This window comes from Hippopotamus amphibius, chromosome 2 (genome assembly GCF_030028045.1).
Source record: "Hippopotamus amphibius kiboko isolate mHipAmp2 chromosome 2, mHipAmp2.hap2, whole genome shotgun sequence".
NCBI lineage: Eukaryota > Metazoa > Chordata > Mammalia > Artiodactyla > Hippopotamidae > Hippopotamus > Hippopotamus amphibius.
In genome coordinates, this window is record NC_080187.1 from 185,112,892 (window position 1) to 185,125,549 (window position 12,658).

Below are 12,658 nucleotides of genomic sequence, written 5' to 3' on the forward strand. Positions count from 1 at the left end.
AGTCAGAATAGTTCTCTGCCATCTTCAGCTTTACTAGGAGAATCCTGTCCAATGGGCAGACCCAGAGCCCAGGAACTTGAAAGGAGGGGCTGAATCACCTAAAACTGAGTGAAGAATTAATCAAATCTCGATTGTGGAGTCTTCAAGGGCAGAGGCTCTCTCCATGGGGGAAAGATGGGATTGCCGCTCTGGAAGAGGTCTAACTTGAATCACCCCCTCGGTAGCATACTTTTCACTTTGACTATTCTAAACTTTCCTAATGTTCTTCAAGTCCCCAGTTTCCCTTTTTCCTTTCTTTTCCACCACTTCCTCTTTTAATCTGGGCAAATCCCCTCACTCCCTTCCTACCTCACAAGTAGAAATGTAAGTTCTATCGTCTATTACCTGTGGGATCTCATTGAAGTTATTTCACTTCTTGGTGACTCTGCTTCCTTCACTGTAACATGGGGATAACCACAGTACCTATCTTATGAGGTAGTTGTGAAGATTTGACCAGCTCAAGGAAATTGGAGGAATTGACCAGCTCAAGGAAATTGGCACTGATAGCTGAGGAAGAGTAGAAACTGACTAGGGGATGTTTAGGCCAGTACCATGGTGAATGCTTAGTAAACACTAGCTCTTTTTTTTTTTTTTTTTTTAAGAACTTTTATTGAGATACAGTTGACATACAATAAACTGCATATATTTAGGGTGTGCAGTTTGGTAATTTTTTTTCTTATTAGTAATGTATATATGGCAATCCCAATCTCCCAGTTCATCCCCCCCAACCCTCCCCACTTTCCCCACTTGGTGTCCATATGTTTAGTAAACACTAGCTCTTAATATTACTGAGAACACAGAGGCTAATGACATGAACTCACTCCATTATCCAAACTCCTCTTCACCTAAAGAATATCTCTGTCACTGTCCATCACTGCCTCCCTCAGAGTAAAAGACTGTCTTTTCTAAGTGTGTGCTCTCCACCTGTGTTTTGATTCCATCCTCCCCCATCTCCTCAGGGGAACTTGTTGAATGAATTCTTTTCTTCCTCATAATTTAAATTGATTCCTTTTTTCTGGCTCCCATTTCTCATTCTCAAACACACTCAGGTCTCTCCTATTTTGAAAAAGGCCTCCATGTGACCCCGGTCTCTTTAAGCTACTGTCCCATTTTCCTCCTCCTTTCACTGCCAAATACTGTGTGCCTCCATGTCTTCGTGACTCACTCTCTCATTATCCCTCCGCCATCTGGCTCTCTCCCCCAACCCCCACTCTCACATGGCTGTGTCTGTGGTCACCCATCTCCAGATTCAAAGGACTTCTCTTGATTTCTGTCCTCTTGAGCCTCTTTGCAGCGGTCAGTATTGCTGACTGTCATCTGCTCTGTGGAATCCTCTCCTCTCTTGGCCTGAGTGCAGTCTGTTGTGCTGTTTCTTCTTCTTCCCTGGGGCTTCTTTGTCTAACACCCTTACAGATTCCATTTCTTTCTTTCTACTCCTTGGTTGTGGGCATGGAGGGAGGTTCACTGTGCAACCTCTTAATCTGTTTCTCTATCCGTGCCCTGGGATCTCCTTTGGCTCTTGTACCGTCCTGTTATTTCTCTAAGTATGGCTCCATTCTCTGTTCTCACCTCTTCAGCCTCACTCATGCGTCATGCTTGTTTTCATTCTGTGTTGTGGCCACGCTGCCCTTCTTTTAGTTTCTTGAGGATGCTGTGGCCTGTCTGACACAGGCTGTTTGTTACTGGTGATGTTTAACTTGCATTCATCTTCCTCCTTTTTTTCTTTTTTAAAATCCTCATTGTTATTGTAATTTTTTTTCTATTTTAAAAATTGAGATATAATTCACATACCACAAAATTCATCCTTTTAAAGTATACAATTCATGTAAATAAATAAAATTTAAAGTATACAATTCATGGGGCTTCCCTGGTGGCATACTGGTTAAGAACCCGCCTGCCAATGCAGGACACACGGGTTTGAGCCCTGGTCCGGGAAGATCCCACATGCCAAGGAGCAACTAAGCCTGTGCGCCACAACTACTGAGCCTGTGCTCTAGAACCCACGAGCCACAACTATTGAGCCCATGTGCCACAACTACTGAAGCCCATGTGCCTGGAGCCCATGCTCTGCAACAAGAGAGGCCACCCCAACGAGAAGCCCACGCACCACAATGAAGAGTAGCCCCCGCTCGCTGCAACTAGAGAAAGCCTGTGTGCAGCAACAAAGACCCAGTGCAGCTAATAAATAAATATTAAGAAAAAAATAAGGTATACAATTCAGTGGGCTTTAGTGTATTCACAAAGTTGTGCAACAGTTACCACCACCCCATTTCAGAACATTTTCATCACCCCAAAAAGAAACTCTATACCCATTAGCAGGCACTCCATTTCCCCCCCTTCCCCCCATCAGCCCCTGGCAACCACTAATCTACTTTCTGTCTCTATGTTGTAGGCTTTTGCACATGCTGGTCCTTTTGCCTAGAACCTTTCTCCCACCTCATCCCCTAGTCAGCTTCCATTCTTCCTCAGCTATCAGTGCCAATTTCCTTGAGCTGGTCAATTCCTCCTACTACATGCTTTCATAGGAATATGTACCTCTTTTGCAGCATTTATTATACATTGCAATTTTATATTTATGGAATTCTTTGATTTATGTTGTCACCTCAGTGCCTCATGAGGGCAATATATATACATATATACACACACATATATATTTATATATATAGTATATATGTAAAAATTATATGTATATTTTTTGTGGGGAGGCATTTATAAATGCACAAAATTCTACATCTCCATTTATAGTCGTTTCACTTGAATGTAATAGTATGACACCTAATGAAGACAAAATGCATATTTTTCTCCCAAACCAACTCCTCCTTTATACTTTCCCATTTGATGATACTTCCTCGTTCTCTAGGGCACACAAGCTCAGTTTCTTGAAGATATTTGATTCCTTTCTCTCTCTTGTCTTCAACATTGAACACTCTTCCGATCCCTAAGTCCAGTAGAATCCTTTGTAAATCCTTGCATTCCAGCCTTTAGTACTTAACGCTTAGTAAACATTTCCTGATAATGAATAACTTTTGGAGCTATCTGCAGTGAAGGAAATGGTTGCAGCCATGATGTTGGGTGAGCCTTTAGAGACTGCCAAAAGGGAAGGGGGGAGAGAGAGAGAGATGAAAGCAGACCGTGGAGGATGGCAGTGGATGGAGACTCTCCTGTACCACAGAGGGCTGGAGAAAAGCAGTAAAGCAATAAGAGAAGCAAAAGGAGACCCTGGCTAATGTACCATAATCCATTCACCATTTCTGAGTATCTGTTACCTTCCTGGCACTTAGATTATGGTGATACAAAGATGAATCAGAAGTTGTCTCTTTCCTGAAGGAAGTCAGGGTCTGGTGAAGGAGAGAAACATTTATGTAAACAAAAATTTACAATTGAATGTGATAAGTTTTATAATAAGACTATTCACAAAGTGTTCTGCGAGCAAGAGGAGGTGGTGACTAAGACTGTCTCAGCACAAGGGTGGGTAAAGGTGGGTGGGCGTCACAGGATGACTGGGACTTCAGCAGCCTGAAATCGGAAAGAGTGACATGCCAGGAAGACAGAACAACTTCAGGAGGCCTAGGCTCATGTGGAACTGAAAATCATTTTGTTTAGCTTTAGTGTAAAGGGTGGGAAGGGAATATCTGGGGAATTCAGCCTAGGGCTAATTTGTGAGGAGTCTACCAGCAAGCCGATAATTTAATTTTCTAGTTAATAGAGAATCTTCAAAGTTTTTTTTTTTTTTCCTCCTCTTTTTTGGCCTTACTACGCGAGGCTTGTGGGATCTTAGTTCTCCGACCAGGGATCAAACCCAGGCCCTTGGCAGTGAGAATGCAGAGTCCGAACCACTGGACTGCTAGGGAATTCCCCTGAAGTTTTTTTTTTTCTTTCTTTAAAGCAATTTCTCTCTTTTAAAAAAAAAATTTTATTTATTTATTTATTGGCTGCGTTAGGTCTTTGTTGCTGTGCGTGGGCTTTCTCTAGTTGTGTTGAGCAGGGGCTACTCTTCATGGTGGTCAGCGGGCTTCTCATTGCGGTGGTTTCTCTTATTTCAGAGCATGGGCTCTAGGCATGCGGGCTTCAGTAGTTGCAGCATGCAGGCTCAATAGTTGCAGCGCACAGGCTTGGTTGCTCCGTGGCCTGTGGGATCTTCCTGGACCAGGGATCGAACCCATGTGCCCTACGTTGGCAGGCAGATTCTTAACCACTGTGCCATCAGGGAAGTCCCTAAAGCAATTTCATTAGATATAATTTACTTACATTCTAATATATAGATTTTAAGACCATGGTTCAAAGAGTTGATAAGTGTATACATCCTTATAACTGCTGCCCCAATCAAGATATAAAACATTTCTTTTTTCAAAATTGTCCAATATTTTGTTTGTTTATTTATGTGTGTATAGTTGATTTATAATATTAGTTTCGGGTATGCAGCATAGTGATTCAGTATTTTTACAGATTATACTCCATTAAAAGTTATTACAAGATAATGGCTATAATTCCCTGTGCTGTAGAACATATCCTTGTTGCTTATCTATTTTATACACAGTAGTTTGTATCTCTTACTCTTATACCCTTATTTTGTCCCTCTCCCCCGCTTCCCTCTCCCCACTGGTAACCACTAGTTTTCTATATCTGTGAGTGTGTTTCTGTTTTGCTATATACATTCATTTGTTTTATTTTTTATTTTTTTTACTTTATTCTTTTAAACTTAAAAAAAAACTTATTTATTTATTTGGCTGTGATGGGTCTTAGCTGCAGCACTTGTTTTTTATTTTTATTTTATTTTTTTATTTTTTTGGGGGTACACCAGGTTCAATCATCTGTTTTTATACACATATCCCCGTATTCCCTCCCTTCCTTGACTCCCCCCACTCGAGTCCCCCCCACTCTCCCTGCCCCAGTCCTCTAAGGCATCTTCCATCCTCGAGTTGGACTCCCTTTGTTATACAACAACTTCCCACTGACTATTTTACAGTTGGTAGTATATATATGTCTGTGCTACTCTCTGGCTTCGTCTCAGTTTCCCCTTCACCCCCTGCCCCCTCCCATACCTCGAGTTCTCCAGCTGCAGCACTTGTGATCTTAGTTGTGGCATGTGGGATCTTTAGTTGTGGCACGTGAACTCTTAGTTGTGGCACGTGGGATCTAGTTCCCCGACCAGGGGTCAAACTTGGCCCCCCTGCATTGAGAGCATAGAGTCTTAGCCACTGGACCACCATGGAAGTCCCTGTTTTATTTTTTAGATTCCACATATGAGTGATATCATACAGTATTTGTCTTTGACTTACTTTGCTAAGCATAATAGCTTCTAGGTCCATCCAAGTTGTTGCAAATGGCAGAATATCATTCTTTTTTTATGGCTGAATAATATTCCTCTCTATATATTCAATTATATACAAATTCCATTTTATACACATAGACACACACACACACACGGCACATCTTTATCCATTCATCTATTGAGGGACACTTGAGTTGCTTCCATATATTGGCTATTGTAAATAATGCTGCAGTGAACTTTGGGGTACACGTATCTTTTTGAATTAGTGTTTTCATTTTTACCATATATATACCCAGGAGTGGAATTGCTGGATCATATGGTAGGTCTATTTTTAGTTTTTAAAGGAATCTCCATAGTGTTTTCCATAGTGGCTGCACCAACTTACATTCACATCAACACTGTACAAGCGTTCCCTTTTCTCCACATCCTCTCCAACATTTGTTATTTGCATACTTTTTGGTGATAGTCATTCTGATAGGTGTGAGGTGATATCTCATTGTGGGTTTTTTTTTTTTAATTTTTAAAATATTTATTTATTTATTTTTGACTGTGTTGGGTCTTAGTTGTGGCATGCAGGAGCTTCATTGAGACATGCGGGATCTTTCTTTGCTGGTGCGTAGGCTTCTCTCTAGTTGCTGCGTGCAGGTTTTCTCTTTCTAGTTGTGGTGCACGGGCTCCAGGGTGCTTGGACTCTGTGGTTTGTGGCACTCAGGCTCTCTAGTTGAGGTGTGAGAGCTCGGTATCTGCGGTGCGCAGGCTTAGTTGCCCCACAGCATGTGGGGTCTTAGTTCCCTGACCAGGGATCGAACCTGCATCCCCTGCATTGGAAGGCAGATTCTTTACCACTGGACCACCAGGGAAATCCCGTCATCGTGGTTTTGATTTGCATTTCTCTGATGATTAGCGACATTGAACACATTTTCTTGTGCCTGTTAACCATCTGAGTATCTTCTTTGGAAGAGTCTATTCAGATCAGATCTTCTGCTCATTTTTTTTTTTTTTTAATTTTTTTTTTTTGGGCTTCGCCACACAGCTTTCAGGATCTTAGTTCCCTGTCAGGGATCGAACCTGGGCCCCCTGAAGTGTAAGTGCTGAGTCCTACCCACTGGACTGCCAGGGAATTCCCTCTTCTGCCCATTTTTATTTGGGTTGTTTGGTTTTTTGATATTGAGTTGTATGAGATGTTTATATATTTTGGATATTGCCACTTGTCAGTCATATGATTTGCAAATATTTTCTCTCATTCCATAGATTGTCTTTTCATCTTGTTGATGGTTTCCTTTGCTGCGCAAAAAGCTTTTAAGTTTAATTAGGTCCCATTTTTAAAGATATAGAACATTTCCACTACCCCTGAAACTCCTCTTGTGCCCTTTGCAGTTGATCCCCCCAAGGCAACTACTGATATGCTTTTTATTACATGTTTTGGTTATTTATTGATATGTAAAACCACCCCCAAACTTAGTGACTTAAAACAACAAAAATCATTTATTTGCTCATGATATTGCAGTTGGTCAGGGTTTTGTGGAATCACTTTGGCTCTGTTCTCTGTGGCATCAGCTGAATAGCTTGACTGAAACTAGAGAATCCACTTCGAAGACGACTCACTCACGTGGCTGGCAAGTTGGGATTGGCTCTTGGCTGGTATCTCAGCTAGGACTGCCAGTTATGGGTCTCATTTTTCTTCCACATGGCTGTTTGGGCTTCCTCACAGCATGGGTTCCAAGAAGGAGGAAGTGTAAGCTGCCAGCCCTTTTAAAGACTAGACTCTAAACTGGCACAGCATCACTTCTGCTGTATTTTATATGTCAAAGTAATCACAAGGCCAGCCCAAATTCAAAGGAGAAATAAAGCCCACCTTTTGATGCAGATAGTGACAAAGAATTTGGGCCATCTTTATTTTACCGCATTGTACGTTAGTTTTGTCAGTTCTAGAATGTCGTATAAATGGAATCATAGAGTGTATATAATTATATGTCTGGTTTCTTTTGCTCAACGTGTGTTTTGAGATTCACCTGTTTTTACATATATTAGTGGTTCATTTTTATTGTTGAGTCCAACAGTAAAATAATTGATAATCAATTTGTTTATCCACTTATCTGTTGATGGACATTAGGGTTGTTTGTAGTTTTTGATGATTATGAAAAAAGCTGTTATAAAAATTTTTATACAACACTTTTTTTTGTAGCTATATGTTTTCATTTCTCTTGAGCGAATACCTAGAAATTTGAATTTCTGGGTCATAGGATAGGTATATGTTACAATTTATAAGAAATTGTCAAACTACTTCCAAAGGATTGTACCATTTTACACTTCCAGCAGCGATGTATGAGGGTTCTACTTGCCCCAAATCGAGCCAGCACTTGTTCTTGTCAGTGTTTTTAATTTTAGATATTCTGGAAGGCATGAAGGGTTATTTTATTGTGGGTTTAATTTGTATTTCCCTAGTAATTAAGTATTGTGCATCTTTTCATATGCTTATTAGACATTTGTAGATGTTCTTTGTTAAGTGTCAGTTCAAGTCTTTTGCCCATTTAAAAAATATTGGGTTGCTGTCTTGTTATTATTGAATTATAGGAGTTCTTTATATATTCCAGATATTTGTCCTTTGTCAGATACACATATTATTACTACATGTTAATAGATTGGAAAACAATATTATTAAGATAATAATTAGATAATTCACAAATTAATCTATGGAGTTAATGTAATTCCAGTTAAAACACCAGCAGGTTTTTCATAGAAACTGACAAGCTGATTCTAGAATTTATACGAAAATACAAAGAACTTAGAATAGTCAAAACAATTTTGAAAAAGATATAGTTGAAGGACTTATACCACCTGACCTCAAGACTTACTATAGAGCTACAGAAATCAAGGCAACATAGCATTAGTATATGAACAAATAAACAGGTCAATTGAACAGAATAGAGCCTAGAAATAGACCCAAAACATATACAGAAAATATATTTTTGAAAAAGGATGCTGTGGTAGGCAGCGTCTGAGATGGCACACAGTGACTCCTCTCTCCTGGTATTCACACCCTTATGTATTCTCCTCCCTTGAGTGTGCACTGACAGAAGTGACAGGATGTTACTTCTGGGGTGAGGCTTAAAAAATATTATTGCTTACATCTTGGGGGCACTCTTTCTTTCTTAAAAGGCTTGCTATTGTTAAAGTGCTAGTTGCCATGTTGTAAGGCAGCCCTGTGGAGAGGCCCATGTGTCCAGGGACCAAGGTCTGCCAAGAATCACATGAGAGCAAGCTTGGAAGCAGACTCCCCTCCCTTCAAATCAAGCCTTTAGATGAGACTGAAGCCATGGCCAACAGCGTGGCTGCAACCTCATGAGAAACCTTATTCCAGGGCACCCATGTAAAATGTGTCCAGGTTCCTTAACCACAGAAACTATGAGGTAATAAATATTGCTGTTTAAAGCTGCTACAGGCCAAAAAAAAAAAAAAAGCCGAAAAGGGAATTCCCTGGTGGTCCAGTGTAAGGACTCTGAGCATTCACTGACAGGGGGCACAGGTGCAATCCCTGCTCAGGGAACTAAGATCCTGCAAGCTGCACAGCACCCCTCCCCCTCCCCGAAATTAAAAAACCCTGCTAAGTTGCTAAGTTTTGGGGGTAATTTGTTACACAGTGATAGGTAAGTAATGTAGGTGCCAAGGTAATTTGAAGGAGAAAAAATAGTCTTTAACAAATAGTGTTGGATAAATTTAATATCCTTATGGAAAAAAGTGAACCTCAACCCCTACCTCATACCATACACTGGTATTAATTTGAGGTAGATATTAGACTAAAATGTAAAGGCTAAAACTATAAAACTTCTTCCCCGAAAACAGAAGACAGCCTTTATAAGTTGGGGTGGGCAAAGATCACTTGGACAAGATACAATAACACTAACCATAAAAAAAAGTTTGGTAAGTTGGACTTTATCAATGGTTTTTAAATGGAGGCATTCTATGATGAGATCTGTGCTTCAGAAAAGTAAGATAAATGTGAGAGCAGTGTGGAGAACTGTCTCTCTGTCTCTCTCTCACAAAAATACTCAATACTAGTAACAATTAGAAGTAAAGTCCAGTGAAGTTGAAATGGTAAATAAGTATCAGAAATGTTAAGTCTTAACATATATATTCATTCATTCTTTCATTCAGTCAACAGATATCTTCTGTCTTTTTAAAAAAACTGCAGTAAAATATATAACATAAAATTTACAATCTTAACCATTTTTAAGTGCACAGTTCCATAGTGTTAAGTATATTCATATTGTTGTGCAAGCTCCACAACTCTTTACATCTTACAAAACTGAAAAACTATATCCTTTAAACAACAGTTCCCCATCTCCCCCTCCATCCAACCCCTGGCAACCACCATTCTACTTTGTCTCTATGGATTTGACTACTCTAGATACCTCATATAAGTGGAAACATAAAGTATTTGTCTTTTTGTGACTGGCTTTTTTTCATGTAGCATAATATTCTCAATATTCATCCATGTTGTAGCATATATCAGATTTTCTATCCTTTTCTAAGGCTGAATAATATTCCACTGAATGTATATATTGCATTTTGCTTACCCATTCATCCGTCTGTGGGCACTTGGGTTGTTTCCACCTCTTGCTATTCTAAATAGTGCTGCTATGAACATGGGTGTACAAACATCTCTTCAAGACCTTACTTTCAATTCTTTTGAATTGCTGGATTACATGGTAGTATATTTTCAGTTTTTTTAGGACCTGCCATCCTGTTTTCTATAGTGGCTACACCATTTAAAACCTCCACAACAACACGTGAGTTCCAATTTTTTCACATCCTTGCCTACACTTGTTATTTTCTGTTTTTTTAAAAAATAGTAGCCATCATAAGGGGTGTGAAGTGATATCTCGTGGTTGTAACTTGCATTTCTTTAAAGATTAGTGATGGTGAGCATATTTTCATGTGCTTATTGGTCATCTGTACGTCTTCTTTGGAGAAATGTCTATTCAAATCCTTTGCCTATTTTTAATTGAGTTTTTTTGGTTTTGTTTTGTTGTTGAGTTGTAGGAATTCTTTATATATTCTCAATATTAAACCCTTATCAGATATATGGTGTGTAAATACTTTCTTGCTGACTGTCTTTTATATGCCAGATACTATTCCAGATGTTGAGAATAAAGAGGAGTAAACTTCTCATGAAGTTTACATTCTCTTGGGTAGAGGCAGGAGGGAAACAATAAAACAAATGTTAGGTAATGAGAAGTCCCATAAAGAAAATGAAACAGGGTGATAAAATACAGGTGACTGGTGGATGGAGGGAGTCTACTTTAGATAGGGTAGTCAGTTAAGACATTTCTTTTAGAAAGTGACATTTGAGCTGATGAGAACCATTAAGAAGGATCCATCCACATGGATTTCATTCCAGGTTGAAGGCACAATCAGCTTGAAGGACATAAAGTGGGTGTGATAATAACGATTGAGTGCATAAACCACAAAATTATAAGTAGGCAAGGGCTACATCAGTTAGGGTTCACAGGCCAAGGTAAAGAGTGTGGATTTTACCTTAAGTGCAATATGAAACATTGGTCAGTTTCAAGCAGGGGATCATAGTATCTCACTAATATTTTTTTTAATAAATTTATTTATTTATTTATTTAATTGACTGTGTTGGGTCTTTGTTGCTGTACACGGGCTTTCTCTAGTTGCAGTGAGCAGGGGCTACTCTTCATTATGGTGCACAGGCTCCTCATTGCGGTGGCCTCTCTTGTTGTAGAGCATGGACTCTAGGCACAAGGGCTTCAGTAGTTGTGGCACATGGACTCAATAGTTGTGGCTCATGGGCTCTAGAGTGCAGGTGCAATAGTTGTGGCGCATGGGCTTAGTTGCTCCATGGCATGTGGTATCTTCCTGGGGCAGGGATTGAACCTGTGTCCCCTGTATTGGCAGGTAGATTCTTAAACACTGCGCCACCTAGGAAGTCCCTCACTAATATTTTTAAAAGATCACTTTGGCTGATCTATGAAGAATGGGTCATATACTGGGGAGATGAAAGGCAAAGTTTTAAAGAATGTTCTTTTTTCAGGCTCTTCTTTTACATCACCCTCAGGCAGTTGTCCCCTCATGCTGCTAGAGTCTTCCACTCTCCTATGTTTCTAAATTTGTACCACATGGTGGACACTGGCAATTGAAGTCTTCCTTGAACAAAATGGATTTTGGGCATCTCTTGTAATTTCCTCCATTTCTGTATAATTCAGGGTGGTTATATTATGCATGGTAACTGATGATCCCAAAACTCAGTGTCTGAAAACTACATATGCTATTTTTTGCTCATGCTACATCTTCACTGCTAATTGGTTAGGGGGTCTCTGCTCTTGTCATCCATATTATGGGACCAAGGCTGACAGAGTAACCACCAGTTGGAACACTGCTGTGGCAGAAGGAAAGAGAAAATGGCTGAATTGCATGCTGCTATTTAAAGCTTCTTCCCAGAAGTGATACATGTCACTTCCACTTCCATAGTTCATTGTCAAAGCAACTCATGTAGTCATTCCTAGCTTTACAGGAGCAAGGAAGAGCAATTATATCGATATCATGTTCCTAAAGTTGGGAGAACCAGAAATATTTGAGAATAGCATAAATGTGACCAACTACTTCCAAGATTACTACTAATACTCTTCGGCACTCAGTAAAATATCTGGCCAAAACTTCTAGTAAATAGATACATTAAATTATTTCACTCATCCTTACCAAGAGCATTCACTGTGTAGGACATTATAAACCTTTTTTACCTATTACCTAAACCTATTACCTATTCTTTTACCTAAACCTATTGTAAAACAATATAGATGACAAGTGTTGTACTCTGAAATCAACTTTAACATGCTATTATCATTATAATGAAATATTCACATACTTGTATTTGTACGGTCTCATAGAGATAAGGGTTGAACTAATGCAATGGCGGAAGAAATGGAACGTAGGGGTTGACAAAAGAATGTTTAAGACTGGGAAGGGAGAGTCTAAAACACTGTTATGTAAATGAAGGGAGAGTGAGTTTTGAGGATGTCTTTACTGTGAGGTATTAAAATGTAAACAACTTTTAACCTTCTTCAAGGGCAGGCACAGGTGCCCCCTCCACCCTCTAAGCATCTCTGTATTATCATTACTTCAATAATGTCTACAGTTCAACAATTTAACATGACATATTAAGATGAAAAAAAACCCTTGAAATGAAGGTGGGAGATAATGTAACAATATGAACCAACGGATGGGCAACAGCCACCAAGGAATCTAAAAAAAATCTGCAGTGTAAGAATCCGCTGGTGTGCCTCTAGCACTGTCTAGGGGAGAAACTGAATAGTGGAGAAAAAA